The following is a 27,733-nucleotide window of genomic DNA, read 5'->3' on the forward strand; positions in this document are numbered from 1 at the left end:
GACAAGGTGTATTTCCTTTTGATCAGCAGGGATCTTTGTTTACTTCATGGCAGATTGTAGATATTCAATGAGATTCCAAATAAAAGGCGTCAAAATCTAATAGCTCACGGGAGATAGCCTGTGACTTGTAAATTAGAAAAGTCTTCCTCATTGTAAGAAACAAAGACACAAGATGGTATCTGAGAAAGGGTGCAGGGGGTCCTAAGAACCGCGGAGGTAGAGATGAGCTCACTCCTCCTATTATTTGAGTTTTCTGAGCGAGTTGCGGTCGACATTTCTCTTTTGGCTGCCGTTAATTACCATCCTGAATGTGCTGAATAACCTTTTTATGAGAGATGTAGATCAGTTTTTTTTGAGGATGGAAATTGAATTTAGGTCGTCCACCTTAAAAACTCTCTTCACGCGTGGTCATTGAAGGGGAAAGAAGAAAAAAAAAAGTTTCATTCCATTTGACTGTCAGTCAGATAAACTTTCACCGTTTCCCACTTGCCGGCCTGGTCTTAAAGGTCCTTTTGTGTGTGCAAAGTGACTTGACCTCACATTGTTTCGTAAAACGGTGCATTTCCAGAGTCCATTCAGGACAGGAAATTGCTAATCCTGCTAAGCCTGGTCCCCGAAATAAAGGATACTTAACCCACTTAACAGGTTTGTTGGAACATGTAGTAGGAATATGCTTCAAGGAGTAATTTACGACGTTGAAATCAGCCTTCATTTCCATATTCTCATGGCTCTCGCTTCGACTTTATAGTGCTAATTATGCCCATTACAGCGTCATTGATCCCCCCTCCCCCCTCCACCACCCGTCTTAACCGGAGCAATAGAAAAACCCTGCCATTTGCTTAGTAATGAAGAAAGTTGTTCCATTTCAGTGGTCTAACCTCCCATCTGCCTTTATGCTGTGAAATGAAAGATTTGCCTTTAAGACAATGTGTCATGAGTCTGAGAGAGAGAGAGCAAGCGAGGGGAAGTGGGGGAAGAGACTCATAAGGGGGCACTTATGCATATGTTTGATAAAGATAAGTGACGTCCCATCTACTGGTCGTTAATGAGATCTTTTTCAACAGGAAGATGTATGTGGCTCTGGTGTGGTGGGGAAACGACTGCTGAAATGGGGCTGCGGCAGGAGGCACTTCATCAAGTATAATTGCTGCCTTGTACACACTGGGTCCCCGAAGGCTCCCGGGCTTCTCTGCAGACACCCTTCTTCCTTTAACTCCCCTCTTCTTCCTCACTCACTCCACAGTCTCGCAGTGCTTACCCCCGTCTTTGCTCCCCCCCGACCCACTTGCCCCCCCTTCTTCCTCCCGGAGAAAATAATTTTCCCGTTCAACAACACTAATGCCAGAGAGAGTCTGGTTAGAGCGTCTGAATGTAGGCTTGATTAATCAGGCGAAAAAACACAGCGACTTCCTTTTTTTTTCCACCATTGGTCCCCCGTGTTCCCTTTTAGATTTGTGTGTCGTACTTTTTTTTTTTTTTTTGTCTATGCTGTGCATTTATTTCTGGGGAAACAAAGTTACTGAAACAAGCAGGAACAGCAGCTCTTTTGTCTTGCTTAAGCTGTAACACTTTGCTTTATGGTTCAATTTTTAACAAGGACTCTCTGAAGTGGGACGCCGCTTGGAAGAAAAAACAGTCTATTTTTAAACGCACGCGAGCAAACAAATGAATCTGATGTTTTAAGGCTGATGTTATATATTTACAGCTTTCATTCTTTTCAAAGAAGCTTGATTTGCAAATTGTGAAAATCCCCAGCAGTCCTGCTAATCAGCAATATTGTGTTGAAACAAATTCACCAATTAGTAGATAAAGAAGATTTTACTTCATATTCAGACAGTTGAGTTAAAATGATGAGTAAAATCTCAGCAATGGCGGAGGAAATGAGTGTGAGCCTGTCATAGGATTGTGATTGATGAGTCTCCCTGTGCTGTCTGTCCATCTCCTATCAACGTGAGGAGACATCAGGGTTGGTTGCTCACATAAAGAAGCAAATATTAGAAACATCCAGCCATTAACATATAGTTGAAAAGGTCTATTTCTACTTGCAGAATAATTAGTTGGCATGTTCCAAAGCAGCACCAGAAATGTTGGCACAATACCCTCACGGCCATTCAAGAGATAGTGGGGAAACACTGGCATGTAATCTAACGCATTTTCCAGCCGGGGCCCCGCTCGCGTTGGCAAAAAGAAGTGGAACTAAGTGCAACCATCAGCCAGTCCGCACAGATTGCATGGCACATCAGCGCGGCCCCCTCCAGGAAACGGGGGGGGGGGAAAGGGTCCGTTTCTTGCCAACGCCGTGGAGCAGCCATGTTTGGTAGCAGGGTAGCCCCTCCGCTGGGTCCGTCAGGTGGGCTTGGGAGGATGACAGGGATGGAAATAAAGGAGTGCACGACTGGATCAGCAGATGGGGGATATTCTGTACTTGGTGCCATACAGCTGCGGCTGCAGATAACATATGCCAGGGAAAGGGGGTGCAGACAGAGGCTCTGTAAACCATGATAATCCAAACGGCGTTTTCTAAAGGAGGGCCAATACTAAGCCTAATGGTACTTCAGTTGAATATTATCAAAGGTATTGGCCGCATTACAATGCAAATGTGTTTATTTTGTGAGTTTACATGCTACGGCGACTGCTGCCAAACACATTTCTGTGATTGCATCAATTCCTCATAACAATCCTGCTGTGAGGACTATCCAGATGAGGGTTTTTTTTTCTCCTGAAAAGATCATTTGTTGACTGACTCACCAAATCAAATTGTATCCCCCCCCCCCCCCCCCCACACACACAAACAAATTACAGTCATAAGGCGGCTGCGTCATATCATCTCGCAATTAAAACGTCATTTTATAAATTTATATTAAAACGAAGCAGCAATTTTGTCAGGCGAGACGGAGAAGAGACGGTGACACAGGCTGGTGTCTCAAAGCAGCCGTAAATGACAAGAAAATAAATGTTTTTGCTCAGAAATGAGCATATTCTTGTTGTTTATTTTGACTTGACACAAAGTTGTCCTGCCCTGGTGACACATACATGTCCAGAAGTCTCACATTCAGCTTGTATATTATCACCTTTGTGCAATAACAGTTCCATTCTACCTCTACATCACTTACATTTGCATTTTTAGTTCGTACATACACACACGCCCCCCCAAAAAACTTCCCTTCACACATTTTTTTGTCATTCTTTCATAGGACACAAAACGATTTTAGGCGACTGAAATGAGAAGCGGAGGGAAGGGCCAAATCATGTCAACGGAAACGTCCAAACAACCGGAGCAAGAACCGGTTGGCCGGCTCTCCAACAATGGGTTCTGCCTATCTCCTGCAGTGGGTACCTTGCTCCCACAGCAGCTGCCAAAAGCCACTTCAAATGCCCCTCCCCTCCCCCCACTTCAGACAGGATCCTTTAGAATAGGTTCGAGTACCATCGTGAGACTGAGGCTTAGCCATGAGAGGGACCGGCTTGCATAATTCTCACCAATATGCAAAGCCTTTTGAACATCACTGTATGCTGGGAATCATGCAGTGTTGCAGTTTACTGTGTGACTACAGATGATGGTAAATTATTGATTTATGACTGGGAGAGAAGCCTCCTCAAAGAGATTGATGGGTCGACGCTTTTGCGTGTCATCTCGGCGCTTACGCCCCCCTCTCCTCGCTCGCAGCTAAGGCCATATGGCGCATCATATCGGAGAACAACTCCGTCGATGTACAGTAATGCAGCAGATTTGCAAAGCGGTGGGAACGAGCTATAAAAGCATCGCAACATAGATGGAGCAATGCCACGTCTCTGTGAGGCGGCTGATTTCTTTCTTGAACTTTTCTCAGAACTGGACCGTCAATAAAGGAAAAAACACGTTGCTCAACAATACACTGTTGTGTGTGTGTGTGTGTGTGTGTGTGCGTGGGTGTGGAGGAGTGGGAGGATAAAACACAGGCAGCGGAGCAGGAGAGGACCTTTTGTGCAATAGCCAAAGTGGAGTAGGCATCTTTTCAACATACAGTGCATACCATGGATTTCCCAATCTATGTGCGATAGACTGCAGTATCCGTTTGTCAGACTGGCAGAGGTTGAGATTATTTGGGCAATAAATCCTCTTGTATAGACAGGCAAAGGGTGGAAATCCCCAGAGGCGATCTGCTGTATGGTACCAACTGAATTTACATTGCATGTTTATTTATTACATATCTGCTCCGTAAATCGCACATGCTGTGTGAACTTGTTGTTAGCGACAAGCTAAGTTAACGAGATGAAAAGAGATGCTCATTAGCTTCAATAACTCTGCAATGAATTGAATTTGTGTAATGGTGAAATTGCCAAGGGGTATCGAAGCATTTGGTGGACTAAATACATAAATTAAACAAAAAAAAAAAGTTTTATATGTATGTACTGGATTTAAATGTTTCCGAATGTACGATATTTACATGCTTTTTCACATTTGAATTAGCCATTAAATATTGTCGGGGTTCTCTTTTGGAAATTAAATGTCAAATGTCGTCTCCATTCTCATTTTAATATCGTCGGAGAATGCCTGTGCTTGTGAGGGGAAAATGAAAATGCAAATTGCGTTATTGAATTTGTATTTCAATTTTGACCCAATTAATGCACATGTTAGTGGGGAATGAAAAAAAAATATTACATTTTCATTTTAATTTAGTCCACCAATATGCTTCCATAGTAAATAGGGTAAAATGGAGAGAAGCTCGGGGAACTTTTGTAATTGTCTGGTGCCACAGTTGGGCTTCTTATTTAATAATAATAATAATAATAAAAATAATAATAATAAAAAACAGACAGACAGACAGCAATCTTTAAAAACAACTCAGTGATTTAATAGGGAGCTAGGAATCTTTAGGATGCCACTATAGTAACATAGATTCTTATGAAATCTTAATTTACATACATCCATGTTTAGAGTTAATCATCTGTGCAGAGTGTATTGCAGCCATTTGCCTCGTACAGGACGTCTGATTAACAACCTATGAACCCGCACATTGTGGGAACTCGTTTATGGGAATTAATTTACTCCGCATATTGGAAGGCTCCTAATTATCAATTGTACATCATGTATTACAGTAACCTGCCCGACCTCCAATTACAATAGCGCCAATCAGAGTGGGGTTAATTCTAAGCGGCGATCGCATTTTTTTTTGTTCCGCTCCCATGGGTGAGTGAGTCACTTTGAAGCAAGCAAATGTATTCCCAGCCAGCCCGCATCAACATATTACCTTGTTTTACCATCCGTTAATAGAATACATTCATCAAAACCACTCTGCTTCTAAATGCATTGTTAATGGCAGCGGCTAAATGCGAGTGTAGTTCCCATTGAGATTAATCCAAATGGACTATGACAGTTGGATTTTTGTGCTCCCATTCAGAACGTTCGTCCTCCATGTTTAGATTAAAATATAATCTCACGGAGACACTCCAGGAAGTCAGCACTTTAAAATCTTCCCCACAACTCTGCAGAAGCAAAGGTCATCATTGAGTTTTTGTAAAAAGGTATTGAAAGTGTGTATCAGGCCGAGAAGGAATGTTGACATTGTAGTTTGTACGCTGGCACCCAGCGCACTTAAAACGAAAGCCACAGATTGTCTCCCGAGTGGGGTTTTTTTTTCTGCTGAACAGCCAATAGCACCTTTTCTTTGAAGGCAGACTACAATGGAGAGGGGGGAAACAAAAGCGTCGCTCCACTGTAACCCGGGAGTAAGCAGGCAGACCTAAACAATGACAGCATGTCCTTGAGTTATAAATATATAATATCCCTCAGGTGGCACCGGGAGACAGCAGCTTCTGATTGGCTTTGGATATAAATCATTCATTACAGTTCACATCAATAATTAATATTCCAACCAAGCCTGAATCCTTTATGTAAATACTGTCACACGCGTTGGAAGGTTACCATTGTAAACTTGCACAGACAGCAGTTTTTGAACTTTTGATTGCCGGCTTAGGGTGCCGTGTTTGTCTCGGTGTTCTCCTTCACACAAGACCCTTTTAGACAGACGATTCCGCCGTTATGGTGGAAAGGCCAGTCAAAATATGCATTTAGATAGTTGTGTTTGCGGTGTAATGCCGCAACGGTGTCTGCGTTTAGATAGTTCCGCCCTTCCTCGGCAAGCCTTTAGACTGACGATGGGGTGGAATAACGGCTTTAAATTCTGTATTAATTTTACATGTTTGCAGCTCTTTAAAAATGGAATGGTTTGACCTCTTCGGCCCCATACTTTGAGGTTGATACCATTCTAATATTGTCAGTTCAATATGAGGATGAATCTGCAGACAATTAACGCACCCCCCTGTCACACCACCAATTTGTGTTTTCATGAGGTGTTTGCAGTAGCTGTTATTTCATTAGCTTTGGACAGAGCCAGGCTAGTTGTTTACCCCTGTATCCAGTCATTTTGCTAAACTAAGCTCAGCTAAGCCAATCAGCTGCTGGCTCCAGTTTCATATTAACATATTTAACCCTTGGCAAGAATTTTGGAAATGTTCAAATAACCCTCGAAAGATATCATAGATCTACACATTTAGGAGAAACGCCAGTTTGTAATCAGCACGTATCTGTTAATCCATCATTCATGTCGAGACAATTATGATCACAGGCTGATCTCATCATGATGTGTTCCAGGATTAGGGCTATAAAAGAGCATTGATGAAAAGAGGTCAGCTGTCACTTCAACTCCGACACCTTTTGTTTAGCTTGCATCCCGTACCTGTGCCACACACGGCAGCGCTGATGATACAATCAATCACAGCTCATTAATGACAAGAAATGGGCTGATGAAACAGGACCATATGGCTCTGACTCCCATGTCCCAGTCTCCCCATCTGGAACCCGCAGAAAAAAACAAAAAACAGCTACCGCGCCTGTCTTTTCCCCTAAATACTTCTGACTATATAGTTCTGACTTTTTCCTCAACTTTTAAATTGCCTGTACGAATTCAAAGTTTGGATTTAGTCATTGATCCTCGCTAGTTGCCAGGAAAGCTCGTAATTAGTGCGTTAAACAATGAAACGGTTTGATTTGTTTGTGCAATTAACTGCAACGAAGCAGCTTTTCTGTATAACCTTGTCAAACGTTGGATTCGGTTTAAATGGCATATGTTTCACCTAGAGTCCAAAGATTAGTCGCTTAAAAGAAAACTAAACTGTTATGTTTTATTATATCATCAACACATTTTCAGGCAAAAAGTGACTACACATGGGAGAATTATTTGAATTTGAATAGTTTTGAAAGTTATGGTTATGTTATTCCATGTTGTAGTATGTGGTTTTCACATCTTTTCAATGAACGAGAACGGCCTTCGGTGACATATTTAGAGCTGTCAAGTGTTTGAAACTACAAAATGTTCCAAGTTGAAAACCTGTATTTTCAATAGATTTGACATTGAGAGAATACAACATAGATGTGACTGTGTTTCATCTGGCGTTTTGAACTTGCTTCAAAAAGTCCTTTAGAAACGCGCGCCGTTGTTCGATCCTTTCGCCGCTTTGACCCCGCTGACCTTTCGCAACGACGACATTCAAGCGGTGGATAGTTTTAAAGTGCGAGAGTGCCGATAATATTGATTCATATTAGTGTGTCTGCTGCTGTTTGTGTAGCCGAGTCGCTTTTATCTCCCGTTTCATCGACACTTATGCCTCCGTAGTAGCCACTCCAACTTTGCTGATGGACACGGGTTGGCACTCTTGCATCCTATAAAATGCTTCAGCAGGGGCAATAATACGGGCGAGAGCAAAGCTCGGGGCTGCAGACTGGTGCTTTTGTCATGTTAATGCGACCGCATATGACGCTCCGCAAATAGGATTTACTGTACAGGGCCTCCTATGAAATGGAATTGCGCTCTCATAAAATGTACTTTTAAAGAAATTGTGTGAGGGAACTCTGGGCAGTAAATTAAACTCCTCTGGCGGGATTAGATGGAGGGGGAGGAGGGAGGGGGGAAGTACGTGTGCGATTCCACTCTCCATTTCTAACCTTTATTCTGTTTTATTACACGTTTTATTTCTCTGTGAAACAATTCCCCAAAGAGGAGCGGCGACGTGAAATTCAAACATGGATGCTGTACAGCAAAAATGCCCTTAAACTGGATTCAAATGTGTGTGTGTGTGATATCTGTGTGGACAGGAAACTCCTTGTGCCCGTAAACCCGAGGTGGCTTTGTGGGGAGAAGTGTGAAGTTGATTTATTTTTAACATTTTTGAAAGTCCAACACCAATTTTGGGACGATTCTCCACAGTGCTGCGCTCATTAGGCCCGCATGCATGGCGGTGGCGGCGACAGTTCCACACACGAGTCGTCGAGGGCCTTAACATCGCTCCGGTCGCTGACATTTGAGTGCGTCTCCACACAAAACTCCCTTCCTCTATCAAAATCCCTGAACCCCTCGAACATCCAGCTGTGGCTGCTGATAGGAGCTCGGGGTGAAAGGATGCAGAAAAAAAAAGAGTGAGGAATCACTTCCTCTTGCTTTTGAAAAAAAGAAGAAGCTCCTCATCTCTTAGGCTTTTTCTTCCCAACCCCTTGTGTTGGTTGAAAGTTGACAACCACTCAACCTGTGTGTGAGTGTCAACAGACTACTCCAAATATTTCCATGCAGACTGAAGTGAGTGCACTCCTTTACTTCCTCTGGCACGAGAAACCGTGACTTTTTGAAAAGAACCACCAGTTTCCTTCAAGAGCCATTAACAGACAATACGGCGAAGCTCCATGTCTACTTAAAAACATTCATATTGAAGTATCAAAGATGACTGGGAGTGCCATGGCTATTAAGACCAATGCTAAGTGTTGAGCTGTGAAGAAATAAAGAACATGCCATCACAAGGACAGCGACAGTAACCCTATGGTAGTATTACTGCTGTTATGAAAATACATCGCTTTCTGATAATCCACGCATCTCCAAATGAAGTGCTTCTGCTTTACAGACCTCTCATGTAGCTGAGATCGTAATGAAAGCACGTCTCTGAACACAACGTGAAGCACTACCCCATCTAAGGCACTTGCATATAGACTTTTTTAGTTGCTCTACCTCTATATTGTGGAATGATAAAATGCAAATGTGCAAGTATTTAACATTTGCTTTCAAAATTGTGGAACAAATAAGACACAAAAGGAACACAATAATAGTGAAAATCTGTCTTATTTCCACAAATATTAAACATTTCATTTGATTGTTGAAAAGTTGATCTCCTGACCCTCTTCAGCTCCGTGCAGCTAAAGTGGCAGATTGATTCATGGATGCATGTCATGATATTATCGGTTGTAATTGGTTACTTTGTCATATTTTGTTTTCCAGGAAGAAAAAGACTCTTCTCTTCATGGTGGAATGATCTGCCTGCCGATGTGAGGACCGCAGAGTCGCTCGCCATCTTCCGTAAGAGACTCAAGACCCTGTTGGTCAGAGGTCACCTGGACTCTGCTTCGCCTCCTCCCCCTCCCAAAAAACATGAAGTACTCATTGCTTGTTTTATGTACTGGCACTTTAGTATTTTGTATTTTGTGTACCAGCTACGAGTCAACTTAGCAATTGGGCATGCTTGGACTTATCCTTACTGTACTGATAGCGATATGTTGCACTTTATTCAAACAAATGTATTTATTGTAAGTTGTTTTGGATTAAAGCGTCTGCTAAATGCCCTAAATGTAACTGTAAATGTTGGATTTTTACATAAAAATGGGAAGAAATTGTTCTTTGAGTGACATATGTTGTCAGATAGGTGCACAATATGACCGGTGATCTAAAATGGTTGGTCTTTCAGAATGTAAAAAAGTACATTCCATGGATGTAATTGAATTAACAAATGGCTACGAGTCAAACAGATGTTCTGACATTTGATTATAGCTTCTAATGGACACTATAATAATAAAGTTTGCATACATTGTTTTACCATTGTTTCCTCCTTAATGAGGCAGCTTCTCTTCTGGTCTACGTCAGGTATGAGATGGGTGGAGATGATTTGCAAGCATTAAGTCATGCATTACAGCAGGTGGCCAGTGATGAAGCATTCTCTCTGTCTGTCCTGAGCTATCCTTCATGTCACCATGACAGATTTTCTTCCCCCCCGAGTCAACAAAAGAGTTTGTTCTGCACTACTTTTCAGGAAATATTGATTTGTGACAAAATAAAAGCTTCAAAACCTATTGTATTGTTGTTCTTTTTCTGGCATTTCGGGACTGGCAGTTACTGATTTTCTTATTTCTACAATAAGGTCTTGGCAGGTTTGAGCTCGTGTTCTAAATTCCCCACATCTTGATACAGAGTTAATTCTGAAGTCACACGAGATATTAACTGAAGCGCGCTGACTCCACATTTCTTTTTTGCCTTTTTTTTTTTAGAGTTGGCGTCTTAGCCCCGGCCGATTTCAAAGTCTTCCGTCTTCTTTTTGTTCCGCGCAACTTTAATCTCATTTCACCGTCGTCTCCGGCTCCCCACCTCAACTGTTTTCTCTTAAATTTGAGTCATTTCTTTCTCCCCTGTACAGTCTCCGCACTTTTACTCTCACTTCACTACCCCCCCCACCCCCCCCTGTTATTTCACGCATCATTTCTCTGTTTAATTGCTGCTGGCTGAAACCTTCTCCATATTCCCCTGCAGCTCAGCATTCCTCCAGTCCAAATGCTATTGCAGCCTCGCGCTATTCAATTACCTCTCGGTAGACTAAACTAGGCGGGGCGGGCCAGGACTGTTTGGGCTCTCAATCACTGAAACACCACTCTGGACAGGGGCCAAACACCGGCTCCCGGAATGATAAAAACAAACAAAGCACTGCGCCATTGTTGATCTGAACTTAAGGTTACTGTGAGGGGAAGCACTGTAGAATATGACAATCTGTTGTTTTTGTGTTTTTGTCCTGATAAAAATATACAAATCCTGTGTGCCGATCTGTTTTTGTAACATTAATACAAATAATAATTATGCCTTTAAAGCAGGAAAACTCACAGTTAAGCATTTGATGTCATAATGGCTGGTTTAATTAGTGTCTAACTTCTCTAACATGATAAACAGGGTTTTTAGAGGCGTCCTTAAGGGACTTACTGATTTGAATTCCTTGAGCAAGGTGCCCATTGTATAATTTAGAGCCGTTTGAGAGCAACATCAGAGCATCAATGTGTTTTTTCTTCCTCCCGTATTAGTCATTTATGCCGTGCCGTCACTAATGCTGGGTGATGGGTTTGTTTCCATAGAGACATCTCTTGGGTCAGCGAGACAAAAAAAAAAGGCAAGTAAACAAGTATTCAAACACCGACGCACGAGGACAGCCACGCGTTCGTCTTGATCACACGAATGCAGAGGAACTTTTGTCAAAAACGGGATGCGAGGCAGCGTTTTTAATTTGAGCTAAAAGTGGGGGGACAGTGCATTGTTTTGATGTCGTTTTATTTTCTTTTTTTTTTGGTGTCAGATGAAGGAAAAATGAGGAGTTTGTGGGAACATTTTAGCAGCCTCACAGAAGCCCTAAATACCCAGCATCCATCACGCTTCCTTAATCAGGACAGCATTGTTTTCGCTTTTAGAGGCGGCATTACGAGAGACGGTTTCAAATACCTTCCGCGCTCGCGCTCGTATTTGCAGTTGTAAGCATGAATATGAATACAAAGCTTGAGTAGGACGTTTCTAGGCCACACACACACACACACACACACACAATGTGTAAACCAGCAAAGCAAAAAATACACACAAACACAGCGCTTATCTGCTTCTCTCTGAGGCCTCACACATCGTAATGGCTCTATCTGCGTCACGTACACACACACAGACGCAATCCACCGAGGTATCCAGAGTAATTATCAGGCTGTTAATGATTGCCGCGCATCAGCAGTGCTCCAACCATTCATTACAAGAGCTTCTTCGGGCCCCTACTGGGCCCGCGAGACTGCTTATCACGCACCACACCACTTGATGGGCTTAATGCAACCTATTAACCAACAAAAGTCTGGATGGGAAGTTGGCCCTAAACCCCTCCCATCTGTAATACACTTTGATGTATGTTTTTTATGCATCAGTCCAAAGTCAAGCGTTGGATTTGGATGAGATGGATTGTTGGATTTTTTTTTTTATCTTCTTAAGAGAGGATGTCGCACTGGAAAACTGTAATTACTCTTGTAAGAGCTACAGTGGGATGAGAGAGGCGCGGTTACGGCTAATCCGCAACTGAAGTGATTTTTTTTCCAGCAGTCGGAACATCAGTGTAAACATGCCATATTGTAATGTCGGCCACGCAACCACGTCTTGACAGCCAGTAGCCTTTGGAGTCACCCCTTCTATCCCTCAATCTATCCCGCCCACTTATACATTCACCCTCTCTCCTGACACTGACCCCTTGTCACTACCCCCCGCCCCGAGGTTTTTATCATGAGATGGAGGAGGTCGATAATGTCGGCCCGCATCACGGCGGAGAGATGTCACGGCGGCGGCGGAGGAGGAGGAGCTCTCCCTCGTGTCCGGGACATGTGAAGGTGCACGCGTTGGGAAAAGCCAGGAGGCCAAGATGGTGGCGTGTCTTTGAAGTACAGCAATCAGATCAGCGTAGCAATAAATAAATAATAAATCATTTTTTTCTCCAGGAAGAGAAACCACCACACAGGAAGTGAAGATGCACATTTTTTCTCCAGGAAGTGAAGATGCAGTCCCCCCCCCCCACCACCACACAGGAAGTGAAGATGGACTTCCCCCCCTCCCCCCAGGAAGTGAAGATGGACATTTTTCCCCCAGGAAGTGAAGGTCTGCATGGAGTCTCTCCCATGTGCCAAACAATTAATGTCAAAGTCACTTCTTAGCAAAAACACAAGATTTATGAGTGAAGAAAACTTTCTACCTGACTGATCTTATTATCCAGAAAGTTAACACACTTTGATCAAAGTGGAAATGACTGAAAAGAATGTTCAATCATCAACCAAGTATAACGAGCCGGAAGGAGGACTGTTGCAGCTTTTCCGGGGTCCACGTTTACTGCTTTCAACCACCGACAGGATTTGTGCTGACATGGACATCATGACCAGTGGAGAAAATAATCATCTCAACTGTACAAAGTTTGAACTTTGAAGCGGGACTTTTCCAGCTCTGGCCATCAAGTATCTGATGATGGAGAATGCAGATCAGGAGCACTTCTACGAGGCGTCAGACACCTTCATCTGGAAAAAGAGTGAAGCAGAACAACAAAAAGTAAGAGTGATTCTAGTTTTTGCTATGTTGCTGGTGTTTTCCTGGCTGCCAGCCATTAACTGGCCCTCACTTGGCTGCTGGGCCTCTCTTTCTGGCTGCCATGCCACAACTGGACCTATAACCCTTCTTCAGCCCAATCCCCTGATTTTAGTTCGAGTCATGTTGGCTGCCATGCCACCTCCGGGCCTTAATTGTTTTTGCTGCAGTGTCTTTGTGTGTTAACTTGCTGCTGCCGCTGGAGGCTCAGGGCTGCTGGTAGTACCACAATTACAAATATGTCTGTTTGGGTCCAGATTGGGTTGTTGGTTTTTCAGGTACACCAACACACACACACACCCACCCACACACAACAATTTAGTTTGCTATGAGTTCACCTTTCACCTTTCACCTTGTTGTGACCTCTTCAGGTGCCTTCAGACTGAATGTGAAGCAACATTTAGTCTCGTCCATGTTTGCCACAAGAAGCTATTTAGGTGTAGCTCCATTCTTAACTAGCTTCCCTGACTGTGTGTGTGTGTGTGTGTGTTGACAACCCTGACCAAGACTGAACCTCATGTTCTTGACATTTCTACCGCCCCGTGCTAACACACCTTTTCATGTCCGCGTTAGTACTCAATAGTGCCAACTCATGATGTAGCTTCTGTTCAGTCTGAACACACCTTTGGTACATCTGTACACTAATGTCACCAAGTAAAAGGGCTCCAATGTGTATTAACTTGTCCGGGTAGCAAACTAGCTGCCTGGCTAACAAGCTAACTGTCATTAGCAGTTAGCTCCAGATTGGCTTCTCTTTCAGGTCGACCTACAAATGGTAAGTGCAATTAAAATTTTCTTTAAATTTGTGATGCTGTGTTGTGTTTGGGCCGCCGTGCCATAACTGGACATTATGTTGGGCCGCCGGACATTATGTTGGCCGCCGTGCCATAACTGGACATTATGTTGGGCCGCCGTGTCATAACTGGACATTATGTTGGACCGCCGTGTCATAACTGGACATTATGTTGGCTGCCGTGTCATAACTGGACATTATGTTGGCCGCCGTGCCATAACTGGACATTATGTTTGGCCGCCGTGCTACGACTGGGATAATGCTTGTTCCAGTGCTTCTGTGTAGCATTGGTCTTTACAGTGCGTCGAGAAAACCATGGTTATATTTCTGTGATTGTTGGTGCATTAGCTTCGTTCTCAGGTGACCCTACAAAAGGTCAGTGTCGATGGCCGTTGTACCACATGACCTTGTTTTTGTTGCCGTGCTGTCTGATAACTCCAGTATATAGCGTTAGGTCTTTTAACAAGAAAACTGGCTATATTCATGGGATGTTGTGTGTTGCGTTGGAGGCCATTGGTAGGCCTAAATGATTGTGACTTGTCTCTGGAGGTTAGTGGAATGGAACGGCAATTACAATATCAAATATTTTTATTCTGTAATTAAGTCAGGTTTCATGCCAAGGTGGCTTTGTCCTACTTTATTTGCTCAATAGAACGCTGTCATTTTCACCAATGAGTTTGACTGTGTGCTTACTTTTTCCCATGTGTGGCTTACCTTGAATGAATATATATCAAAGGCATAGAAGGATAAGCATCTTTTTTTTATGCATGCCTCGGTATTTGGTGCATTATGTTCACCATTAAGTGTGTTTTTTCCTGGTCTCTCCATCCTTCATCAGCTTGGCATCACATGAGTTGTATTGATGATTAAAAAAAATGTTTGTTATTATCAAGGGATTAATTGGAGTAAAATCTGGCTTGCAGCGGAGCCAGTGCCTCCCCAGCAATTGACCTCTTGACACATCACCCACTATGTGGTCTGTCCTACATTTTCTAAATCAAATGCAGCCCAATTTAAGTGATTCACAACAAATTGTGCGAGGAGACATCCTCGGCTGCAGGCTCCACTTTTTTTTTTTAATCGAAATATGAAACCGACTTCTCAAGTATGTTTAAAAACGCCGTCGAAGCTTTTAAAATAAGTCACGTTCTTGACCACATCAAAGAAAACTTGCCCTCATCATCTTGTGCCTTTCACGCCTTCTTTGTGCACTCGAGTCAAAAGGACCAGAGAGGCAGAACCAGGGGTGAGGCTGAGCTGCCAGTCTTTGAGCGATGGATGTTTGAACAATGACTGACCTTGCCCACCGTGGATGACTCTGCTGCAGACAGGAATAAATGAGTGAGGAGGTACATTTAAAAAATAAAGAAATAAAATGCAGCCCTAACGTGATTTATGTTCAGACAACATGTTAGCCTCGTCTTCGAGCCGGGTCATTCTGTTATGTTCTACCCGTTGTACTGAATCTGTGGTTATAGAACTGGAGAGATGCTGTTTGAGGTCCTTCATCTGAGCTTTTGTTTGATCTGCAGACATGCCGTCTTACGGAAGCCTATCAATACACAGCTTAGTTGTCCCTGGGTAGAGTGCTATAGTGTTATACTGTATGTGGCAAAATTAGGTAGCAAAATGGAATGATATTGTACTTTTCGTTCATTATTTGTTTTTAAAGATTCATTTTTGGTGTCATGCAAACGGAAACTATTCCTATTTAATTTCAGTGCTCAAAAAAATAATTACCCATGAATAAAACTAGGAGGAAAAATAATAATATTCCTCATTCATCTCAACTGGAATGACATTTCTATTATTGTTGAAGACCTCGGTTAACATTTGATAATTTGCCCCTATTGGCATGTTAAACAGCCTTGTGCTGAATGCTTAGGTCAGGAGTCTTCCATACATACGTAAAGCTGCTGTGAGAAACCTGTTTTTTAGATATTGTGAAAAGCAAAATAATGAACCTTTTTCTGCTGTGCTGTGGCTGCATGTCGGTGGTGTGAATGCTAATTGACTTATTTACATCCGCTGATAATGCACACGTTGGAAGACGGGGCTTAAGTGGTGATTATTATTGCCTTTTGGCGCCGATTCGTTGCCAGTGGGAAGTGCTCAGGTTGATGCTAAATAAATGAAGTACTCCCTCGCACAAATACTTCAACATTCTTACCTGTCAGTACTGCTTCCATGACAACCCCCCCTCCCCTGTAATAATTGAGCAGGAATATTTACCAACAGAGCGTTTGTAGCCTAAAGGCACAACAGCCAAGGTACAATTTCAGGCTGGTGAAGCACAAGGTGCCAGCGTGGGAGATGTGCTGGCAAAAAAAAAAAAAAAAATCAGCACACAAGGTGTCAGTCGCACAATTATAAGATCAATTCCTAGTAGGATCATGTCATGAACCCAGGGGGAAGTTTTGCAGCCTGAGCTTATTCAGCACTGCAAGGCAACACACTCAGCACAACATAGCCCCCCCATGTCCTGGCAAGCTAATACATTTTTATTACTTGTGTCAGGCTGTTTTAAGGTACCACACTATGCAAATGATGAATTCATCCCCGGGTGTATTTTCTTGCTGACAGTTTGGAGAAAAGCTGAGTGTCATAATATTGATCCCCCCCCCCCCCCCCCCCTTCCCTACATACTGTATCTAAAAGCATAGGACTTTGGAGATATTTCTTAAGTGAGTATTTTCAGCAAGGTCCACCCCCAGACGGTGGGAAATAAACTTTATTGGAATGTAACGGATGAAGGTAAAAGGGAACAAAATGGATTTCAGTCGGGTTGCACCACATCTCAACTTGTTGGCGAAGATGTGTAGTTTGAGGGGGAGGAGTAGGGGGGGTTCCTTCTTAATGGTGGCTAGCCTGAAAGAAATGGCTCCAGCGGCCTCCTATTACTTACGTTTCTCTCCCCCTCTCAGCCTCACCTAATGGGATATACCTCAAACTGAACAATAGTTCCATTAAATGCCAAGTCAGAAACAAGAAGTTGAACACAGAGCCTTTCAAGCTGGCGTGCCGAGCAAGAAAGATGGAATTTCAGCTGCTTGAGATTAAAAAGCCCACAGCAGCAGATGGAAGTGGTGAAGAATGAGACGCGAAAGGGAGGGGTGTGAAAAAAAATAGTAGATGGAGGGGAAAAAACGAGGAAGCACAGGAGCAAGACAGAGGTGGCAGGCAGTCAAAGTGGCAGTTACACTGTAAATAAGATCTCCCCGCAGGGTGCTTAACTCTGGACTGCCTTTGTCTGGCCTTTAATAGCTTACAGGGCTGAGAGAGACAGATTAGAGCAAAACTGCAGGGACACAGAAATATAGGCTTTGTCTACAGCTGGGATTTATCTCCCACCCTGGGTCTGAACTTTTGTTTTCCTGGGGGCCTCCGCTGTGTCGACTTGTAAAAACCTGAGTTTTGTCTCAATTCCTGTTGCGCACCGAGTTTGAATCATTATCACCCCCTCAAAGAGATCCGCTCGACCGTGTGAATGCTCTTTTCTCCCGCGTTTCACAACACATCTCCGGCGGCCGTGCAACATGCTGCAATCGGGTGGGAAAATGACGGACGCGTGTAGTTTGTGAAGTTTTTTTTTTTTTTTTTTTTTTTTTTGCAACTTTTATTGGGTTGCGTTTTCCTCGTCGGAGCACAGTGGCACGGAATGAACCAGGCTCATTAATCAAAGTGCAGCCTAAAGGGAAAACATACTGGGCTACATTAATTTTCACAGCAGAGTGGCTGAGGGAAATGATTAATATATTACTACGAGGAAACAGGTTAAGAAGCCCTGATTACTGTCATATAACAGATCAATGAGAAGCTATGCATTATTTACCTATTTTGACATCACGGATTGAGCTGGAACAAGGAAATAAACAAAAATATTCAATACGCCATTATTCTCCATTCTCCCTCAGCAGATCTGAGAAATTAATAAATAATGTTTTTTTTTTCTCCCCATAATTTACACAACCATCTAGCATTGGACTGGAAAAAAAAAGGGTGGGGGATGATTTGCATAAAACACCTTGCATTTAAAATCAGGTGTCGTTAATAATGAGCACTTGTGTTTGAAGGAGCTCTTCATTAGTGTGAATGAGTATGTGATTGCCCCGGCTTTGATGTGACTTCACACGGCAAAAACCGGATTGGGGTGGCTAATGAAGTTCTTTAAAAACCCGCCGCCGAGTTCAGCGAGTGTCGGCGCTTCTTTTGACATTAAAAGTTTAACAAGGGGACCCTAAAGTCCCTTTGATGTGACACGCGCAAGTTTAACGGAGCTTTTGATACGCCGTCGAGGCAAAACCCCAGAATACGAGGCGTGACGATGCTGCTGAACACTGTGCATCACCTGCCAGCGAACAGAACCCTTATAGGCACTAAATGGCACTACTTACTACTTCAAGACCTTTATGGTACATTAAAATGTTCAGTGAGTCCATTGATGAGCCCGTCTGTCAATTCACAGGAGGATTTAGCAATTGTTGTCACTGCGTCATCCATCATCAGATAGGATTCTGCCTGTTTTGATCGTAAACCCTCTTGTAATCACACATTTCTGGATGTGGTCTTAGCAGCAATAATGCGGGCACCTGCGTGTTTTGATGGCGGTATGCTAATTAGCTGCTGCATGAGCGGATGCTCCTTCCGAAAAGAGAGGAGAGCCTAATTAATTTTCAGATTCGAGCTTTGATGTGTCTAATTGCTCTAAGCTTCCCAACTTCATTAGTCAGCGAGCTCTCTCGGTGGACGGTGGAGCCGGGTCCCTGCGGTTACCGAGGAGAGATTTACCTGTGTATTTTTAGGCCCCGTTATTATTAGATGCACTGTTGCCGCTGCTGCATCTCAGCCGAGTCTAAAACCAATAAGATCTTAGGAGCTTTGTGAAATGAAATTGTCCTTTCTCACACTGCGTGATGGTGAAAGGAGCTCATCAACAATGTGTGTTTGTTTTTCAAATCGTCTTCAGTCAGAGTTTGCAGGACAACGAGGCCTCCAGGTGAACGTGTAAAGGTCGGGTTGATCGTGCTTTCAAACCCTCTATATTTTCCCAAATGAATTCAGATTTCATACCTCTTTGTGTGTCGTGTCGTGGTGTCATTTCTCCCAATTTTCAAGCAGATTCCAATCAATTTCCAATTGTCTACTACACAAAACTGCAATCATCTTTTCCTCCCGTAAAACAAAATATAAAGTGTGCTCACATAAGCGAGTACCAACCATTTTCAGCCAATAATATTATGAACTCTATCCATCAATAAGGTATATGGAGCCACAATCCGAGTGACTCCATGTCGCACTACATTCTAAGCCAGCCAACGCAAGGTAATGGGATAGATTTGTCTGTTTAAAATCTGTTTCAAAGGATTAATTAGGTAATTGATTTATCAGTCAGAACCTATAATCATGAGCTCAGTCATATAACGTATGAGTTGACTAAATGCCCAATGAATCCTTCAGTTAATCCACCGAACAGTTGTTTCTAAACATGATCTCATTAGCATATTTGTTCTAGCATCCATTGTTTTTTTCTACTTTGTTTTCCCTAATTTGACGTGATGCCTGCTTGTTAGCTGTCTTTTTATACATGTCACATGCTAATGTGGTGAAAGCCATGATGAAGATAAGTAGACACTTCAACCACACCCCTCACTCATTCTCTAAATTCGGCTGCTGTCAATAAGACAGAAGTTGTATCAGAAAGTGACAAGATAACGTGTAAAGTACTGGTCAGAAATCAAGTGGATACAACTTGGGTTTCTTGTCTTGGATGTGGCCATGGTATAATGTCTCCGGTTTGTCCATACGTCCCTCCATCCGTACGTCCCTCTAGTCCATTCTCAAGAACATGAATTTCTTCAAATTGGGCACAAACATCTACCTGGACTCTAGGTTGATGGCGTTACCTGTTAGCAAGCTAGCTAAGGCACTTGCACACGTATTTCATTAAAGCACAAGTTGCATATTGTCAAAATGATTTAGCTTAACTAGCATACAGCCTAAAACTGACTTTCCTACAAATTGCTTTGTGCACGTTCTTGGTGTCGAGATCCAACTGCTTTCCCCATTCCTCCTGCAGATGCCTCACTTTTGACTTTGCCGTATCTAATGACTTGATCACCCAGTTGCAGCAATGTGAACCTAGTTGACATTCAGAGGACATGCTAACGGGCTCACTGGAATGTGTTTTAGTCACTGCTGCCAGATGGAGTGATCCCATTGACACCTCATTACCTGAGACGTTATTGGTTGAAAGGGAACATTTTGTTGGGGTGCGTTTCTGCCTTCTGTTTTCCCAAAAATTTTGACCAAGATAATTCATTACGGGGACATGATGCAGAAATACTCCTGATTTGTTATGAGTAAATGTCACTTACTGTCATTGCACATCTTAATAATAGCACCCTCCGTCACCGTTATTTAGGATGTAACGACTATGGCAATACTGCTCTGCTTGCTTAAGAATTTTGGGCGCATCTATTGTCCCATATAAACTGACAACAATTGCGAGAAAAAGGAAAGGTCAACCATAAACAACCTCATTAAAGTGGCCCTCGTTTTGCTTGGCCAAATGAGAACATTGGTGGGGGGGGGGGGGGGGGATCGATCTCCCGCAAGATACCCTAAAGAGAAATCATTTGAAGAGTGCTGGCTTGTGAGTTTTTTGGGGGGCTTGCTTCGTAAAGCAAGATTGGCCTCATTAGCGAGTTCCTTGGTGATGTGCGCCGGGCCCCAGAGTCCCGGGCCGAAGCTGGGGGACTTGCTGACTTGTTAAAAAAACACCTTTTCCTCTCTGCTTTTATAATTTTGTTCCCTTCTCTGAACCTGTTTAGCATCTTTTGAAAACTCCAAGAGATTGATTGACCTCTTCAGTTTATCCGTTTGACCGTGCAGGGTCATTTTCTGCATAGGGATACATAATTGGCCTCTGGCTTTGTGTCTTGTTTTATCATTTTATAAATAAATGCATTTAACGGGGATACGGCACAGGGGGCCACTGTTTTTCTAGATATTCAGCAAATATTAGGCCTATCGCCTCAGCGGAAGGCATTGTTCTTATTTACATGGGAATATAAAGAGCTGTATTTTGCAGACTACTGTCCTTGGGGCAGGATTATCTGGCTAGTACACACACACACACACACACACACACACAAATAACCTACACATTTCTACTAGACTACATCATTGTGAGCCAATACTTCTTTTGTTTTACCATGGATCAAGACTATTTCTACCCCAGGGCCGTCTCACACCACCATTTAAAATCTAAGTTGACTCCAAAAGGCCCCCAGCAATAATTGTTAAGTCATTAAATTACATAAAGCTCCAGTCATAGTATTTATAATTTATGTTTGGGCTTAAGAAGGTTGCTAACTGAGTGAAATGACAGAAGTCTCTAAGTGGCAGATTCGAAATCCCTAAATGTGAAAGGAAAGGTGCTTAATTGCTTACTGTTTTAACGGTACTGGACCATCATATACAAAAGGAAAGGAGATATTGCTGACCCACATCAATAACATCTGCTATTGCATAATTACGTAGCGAGGTCTAAGTACAGTCGGATTCTCTCACCACTGCTATTGTCTTTTCCTAAGTCCTTATGAATTCTCCTTCACACCTTTCCTTGACCTCATGACGTCAAGGTAAAGTAGTAAAAAGGAAAAGACAAAGGGTGGAATTCTGTTGGAGTGTTCGACCGTAGACTAAGAGTCCCTCAGCGAAACGCGATCACTTTTCATTTGGCTCAGGCGGCAGTGCATTTAACGCCTTTGGTACTGATGATCCATAATTCAGTCTCATTTTGACACATTAAATTCAAGGCCCCCTGCATTTTGATTTCTGCTGACCAAACAGAAGAGGGGAAGTCTTCATCAGCAGCCCGTTGAATGATGTTAATGGATCCCGGGCGACTTCTATCTGTGGAAAAAGATCCATCGGCCTCGAGGGGAAGTCTTCATCGCTCATAAAACTCACAGGATTACTACACTATACTACAGGATATTAGTCATGCTTTCTCTTCTTTTTTTTATTCAACAAGAGAATGTCTCATGAGTGAGAAAGGAAATTGTGCTTCGTCATTATTAGCTGCAATATTCATACACAGTTTGGTCATGGTGATCTCTGGCACATTAGGTTATTATATTTGCCTCATTTAGATCTGTGGATCTTGATACACAATTTTGCTAATGGCAACATGACAGTCCAAGAACTGAACTTTTGCTCATATTTGTGTCCAAATATCAAAACATCATTAAGACAATCTAAGTCAGTCTGACCTTATCATACTTATGACTAACTTAGCTGTGTAGCTTTAGCCTCAGTCTGTTAGCACATTATCATGGAGCCACCATTGCAGGTTTAAGTGTTTCTCCTTAATAAAATAAAGAAAACAGCGAGACAGAGAGTATAAAATCTTCAAGAATGGAAGGTTTGACAGGTATAGCAATAGTTACTAAGAGGGGGCGGATCCTTTGAAATGCTCAGTAGTTCTGTGAGACAGCAAAAATATTCCTCCAGCGGGATTTAACGCAGATTAAACAAGGCTGGATTGAGGTCACATTTATCCACCTGATACACATGAATCCATGATACTCCGTAAAGCATGACTGGGAATTCAAATTTTATAGACAAAAGTCAAACGTATGCACATTCCCGCAGTCAGGCCTTTTTTTTTTCTGTCTGCTTAGGCGCGTATTTACATTCCAAAACACTGGAACTCATTAATTAAAGGGAGAGCAAAGTTCCCCTGCCAGGGTTATGTTGGGGCCGATCCGTCCCACTAAACCATTTCCATTTGCCCTTGGCTGTCTAGGTGAAGCAGAATGAGGGAGAATCTCCATATCGCGTTTGTTCTTGTCAACCTATGGGCAAACGTTCAACCAGCACGGTCATACATTTGCATTATAATGAGCTGTGCCCAAGCATAAAGCAGTTTATATTTTTCAATGTGAGAAGAAATGCACCACAGAGACGAGTGTGAAAGCGTGTGTGTGTGTGTGTGTGTGTGTGTGTGTGTGTTTCCATGAAGTGGTTTTCTGTGGTGTTTGATATTTAATTCCTTTGTGGATTTGTTGCCTTGTGTGTGTCTGCTCAGTTTTGTCTCCTTGCCTTTTGTTCATGATGCGAGTGGTGTGTGTTTGTGTGTGTGTTTGTGTGTGTCTGTGTGTGTGTGTGTGCGCGCCCCGGGGAAAGATGTAACAGACAGTGGCAGTGACATGCCCAGTGCTTAACTACATGGGAGTTGCACAAATTGAGCATGACAAGCTGCAGACAGAAGACGGTTGGCACAAAGCAGCCATGCAAGAGTTCACAGAGCTAAAAAGAAAATGAAGCCTCCTCCCCCGAAACTTTACTTTAAAAAGATTGAAACAAATGTTAACGCTAAGCAGATGCACGACACAATCTATTCAAGGCAGGGAAGTAAATTACCTCTCGGAACAAACAAGACGGCGGACTTCATTCTGCCGAATAACTGTCGGGTTCGATGATGCATTCGTGGAAACGTGGTTGCCTCCGACGTGCAGATCTGATCCCGCTATTTCAGTCTGTATCGGACCAACCTCAGTATCAGAATCCACCTTAGTCTCAACTTTTAAAGCAATTATAACATTTTGATCACACGACTTTAGAAAACAATTAAAAAAACATCACTCACTATCATACAATCTAGTCATAACTAAGGTCTTAAAGAAGAGTAAAAAAACATAATTCCTGACTCGCTTGCTGTCATTCGGCTCCCGCCTCGTCGCCGGTGTTGCTGTGGCTACATTGTCACTGGCTCTATTGTGAGAAGAAGGTGATTGGCATTCTGCGGCTTTCACTCATTGGAAATGGCTGCAGTCGCATTCTCGCAGCTAATCGCACTCAAACCTCCCCCGATATAACCGTGAAGGAAAAAAATAAAAAAGGTGTTTGTGCCGTGCCTTTCTGTTTAGTCGCAAACCAAACGGAGGGTATTCACAACAAATAATAACATTACACCCTGAGCAAAGAAATTCATGAATTCGTAATTGCAGGAGCACAGTTGTTTTTGTGCCTGATGTGATGTTCCACTCATTAAGCATTCTGAGGAGCGAGCCGGGGTCTTGTGTACGTTTGCACCTCGCAGTGTTATCTAATAACTGGCAGACAAATGGAACGCCGGCTTGTGTTTTACAAACTTTAGACAAAGGTTGGAATTCACAACGCAGCGTTCATTATTGACTACGATAGCCTTCCTAGTGCTTTCTTTGTCTCTGTCAAATCCACACATCTGTTGAGATTCTTTCACTTGAGAAATTGTTGTTATGTACAACCCACAATATCATGGCGACCTCTGACCTGAGCGACGTTTTGCTTATAAAGTTTGAACACGTAATCGTTCGGTATCCCGGCAACTCTTTGTAACGACGTGGAAGTTTCACTCCTTAACTTCTGTCCTCACTTTAATGAAGCAGATTGCAATCTCACGGTTTCTCATCCGCTTCCCTCCGCCGTCCAATCAGAGCTGTAATGAAGTCCATTGTTGTGTTAAAGCTACTTAATGCAAATGGAACAATGCAAATGGTGGTTTTCAAATGAGGCTGAAGCGTTGCCGGCGAGGTTATGATGTGCTTAATGATGCTTTGGGCTGAATCCCTCGAACGCACCGTGGAGGTGCCATTTCTAGTACTGGAAAACGACACGCCTGTTCTGGTATCACATCACAAATAAAAAAATCCACCAACATCTACTAATGTTAACATGTTTGCATGCTATATATACGATACACATACAGGCGTTTAACGTGTCTTGGTGGATCAGACAGTGATTACATATCGTAGATGCATTCAAGAAGCATCTTTTCATCTCAAACAAACAATGAAATACATTAAATGGAATCAAATGGTAGTTTCACTGTATAGGTTGCCATGATGGACGGATACTGAACGGGTCTACCGGACACAGGCAAAGGGACCCAAAGTGTGAGGCCCCACTTGACCCACTCACTCAAAGAGACGCCAACCAGGAGGAGACTCAAACTGAGCACAAAGAAATATAAAAAGGACTAGAAAGCAACAACAAAGAGATGCAAAATGACAACCCACAGAGAGATGTGTCACAACAGCAACATGGGAGATGGCGGTCATCAATCAGACCTCGTTCCAAGTTACAGGCTGGTCTTACAGCAGGCATTTTCACATAAGCAAATCATTATTATTGATATTAACGAGGGATCTGGTCTATTAAAGTGTCTCCGGAAGCTGCGACAGTGAGTCAGCAACCAGGACCCTGAAACCCTGAAGCAGCAAAATGAAATTCAACCATGTGAAATTCAACATTTACACCAGTGCTTTTCTTCCTGGGACATGGCAAAACAGCCTCCCTGAACAAAGCCTATCCCAGAGCATATTTGTATTTTTTTTTTCTTTTTTGGGGGCCTCACATGCTGCCGCAGCACTGCTGAGTTTCTTTTTTTTCTTTCTTCTAATCTTGTGTTGCTTTGGACCTCTTTTCAAACTGTTCCCAACACCTCTGGTGTTTTCAATGAATTCCCCTGGAAGGAGAAAACAAGCAACAAACCGGGCAGTAAAACGAATCGTTGGAGCATCTAAACATTTGCCGGCACTTTCGCGACCTCACGTGCAGCATGTTCCACTAATGTCCCTTTTTTTTTAATGATGAGTGCGTTACACTCTTCAGTTGAGGTGCAAATTAAACAGGCTTTCAGTGTTTGTGTTGGTGTGTCAGCTTCATTGTGACCCCAGACTATGTAGGTCACTGGACACCACTTTAATTGCTTGCGTTACTCTCACTGTCATTTGAGTCAGGTAGCCGAGCTATTTGCCGTGTCAAACACTCTGGGCTGTTTTAATAATTGGACTTCAAGTAAACTTCTGGCAAAAGTAGCAGGACATGCACATCGCTTGCAGCCTCGAGGCACATAAGCCGCTTGTTTATGTTTGCACCGTTGTTTTCCCACCCAATTATTATTTTCGCCTGATAAAGAAATGCAAGTCATCGAGCAGCCTTCACTTCTGCAGCGTGCATGGAAAATTATTACGAATTTTTTTTTTATATGAAGTTATTTTTTTTAGGAAGTGTGCACGGTGGTGGGTGCGATTAGCGTTAGATATGAAAATGCAAAGAAAGGGAGGAGAAGGATGAATCTGGGAAAAGAGAACGTATGAAAATAGAAAATATTTGTGGCTGCGTCAAACATTACACTGCCGGGTGTGAACCTGCAGCTCATCGAGGCGGTTTTCAATTCCCATTGACAACTCAAAAGATAATGAGCTTATAGATGTTTTTAAGATGTATTTTTGCTCACGTCTGTGCCCGGGATTAGAGGTTTGGAGTTAATAATGCTTGTCTCCTGCTTTCACAAACAAGAGCCGGGTGGAAAAACTCCGTTGACAGTCTAAAAAGCTCGGTGATGCCACATTATTCCTTCACAATGTTCTTCACTTATCCCGTGATTAAGTCTTTATTCAACCCATAGCTGGGAAATTCTTTGATTTTTCTCTTCTGGACATACACATCATCAACAACAACTTTAAAAGCAGAGTATATCATTTAGCGTGAGTGGAAGTAGCTATATTTAGTCGCATCCATCAGTGCGTGATGACATGTCTCATTCTACAACACCTCCGCATCCATCTTCATCAGTATATATTGGCATGGAAACAATTATCTCTATAATTTGTCTGCTTATCAACGAGGATATTGAAAAATATAGGTTCAGCTTCACCCAGTACACGTGGGAAGAAGATCATTCCAACCAATCTACAAGACAATGGAAATACTACATATTCCATTCTGATTATTATTATTATTACATGGTTGTTGATTGAAAAACAAACATATAGTTGTCTTACAAAACACGTAACAATGCAAAAAAGTGGCTCCAAATAGTGATGTATAAAAAAGGCGGACTACCATACATTCTCAAAGAAAAGCCTGGTCAAATAATGGCAGAAATAATGTTTTCCATGCTCTTATTATTTCCAGTTGCTTCCTGTGTGCTGCATCAGACAAAACTTTAAAGTGTTGTTTTCTTTTCCGCTTTAAAAGTCTGCCTATAATGGAAGGTTGCGAGACTTTTAATGTAACACCATTCAGGGGAAAAGGTGCCAAGTGGACCACCTCTCATGGCTGCTGCTCTGCTGTTGGAACATGTGCTGTGGAGAGTGGACACGATGCCCAATTTCAAGACAACACATAAACAGGGATAGCGTTTTTGAGTTTAACTGGGGATAGGGGGAAATTACACATAATGTATCTCTAATATAAGCTAAATTTTGACTAGATTTTGAGTAACGGAAGCTTCTTTTTGCCTCGGCTGTAGCTGAATTCCTTCTTATTGCAGGCAGAAATAAGTGGTTGAAGAAGCGAGGTTATTCTCTACCCTTTTTATCTGCTAATGTACAGTTATTATGTGCACATCCTGGTATGCATGCTGTAGAAACGTATATAGAGCAGGCTTAAAGGAGGTATTAAAGCCCAATCATCTTTTAAATGAATAGCGCCATTGTGTGAAAAATTGAACTGGACACATGAATTAGGACGTGACCTTGGTGGCTTTAAAGATGGTCCTGATTAGTCTTTTTGATGTAAAACATTTTTTTCTCTACGGTTTCTTTGTAGAACATAATGAATGATATTATGTCCAGTTACAGGGAATGAAACAACCCGCCTATACTGATTACGCGAGAGTGATATGACGTATTATTAAACCGTAAACCTGTAGTCAAACATACACATGAAAAAGAAGTCC

This window comes from Eutrigla gurnardus (genome assembly GCF_963514095.1).
Source record: "Eutrigla gurnardus genome assembly, chromosome: 23".
NCBI classification, from domain to species: Eukaryota; Metazoa; Chordata; class Actinopteri; order Perciformes; family Triglidae; genus Eutrigla; species Eutrigla gurnardus.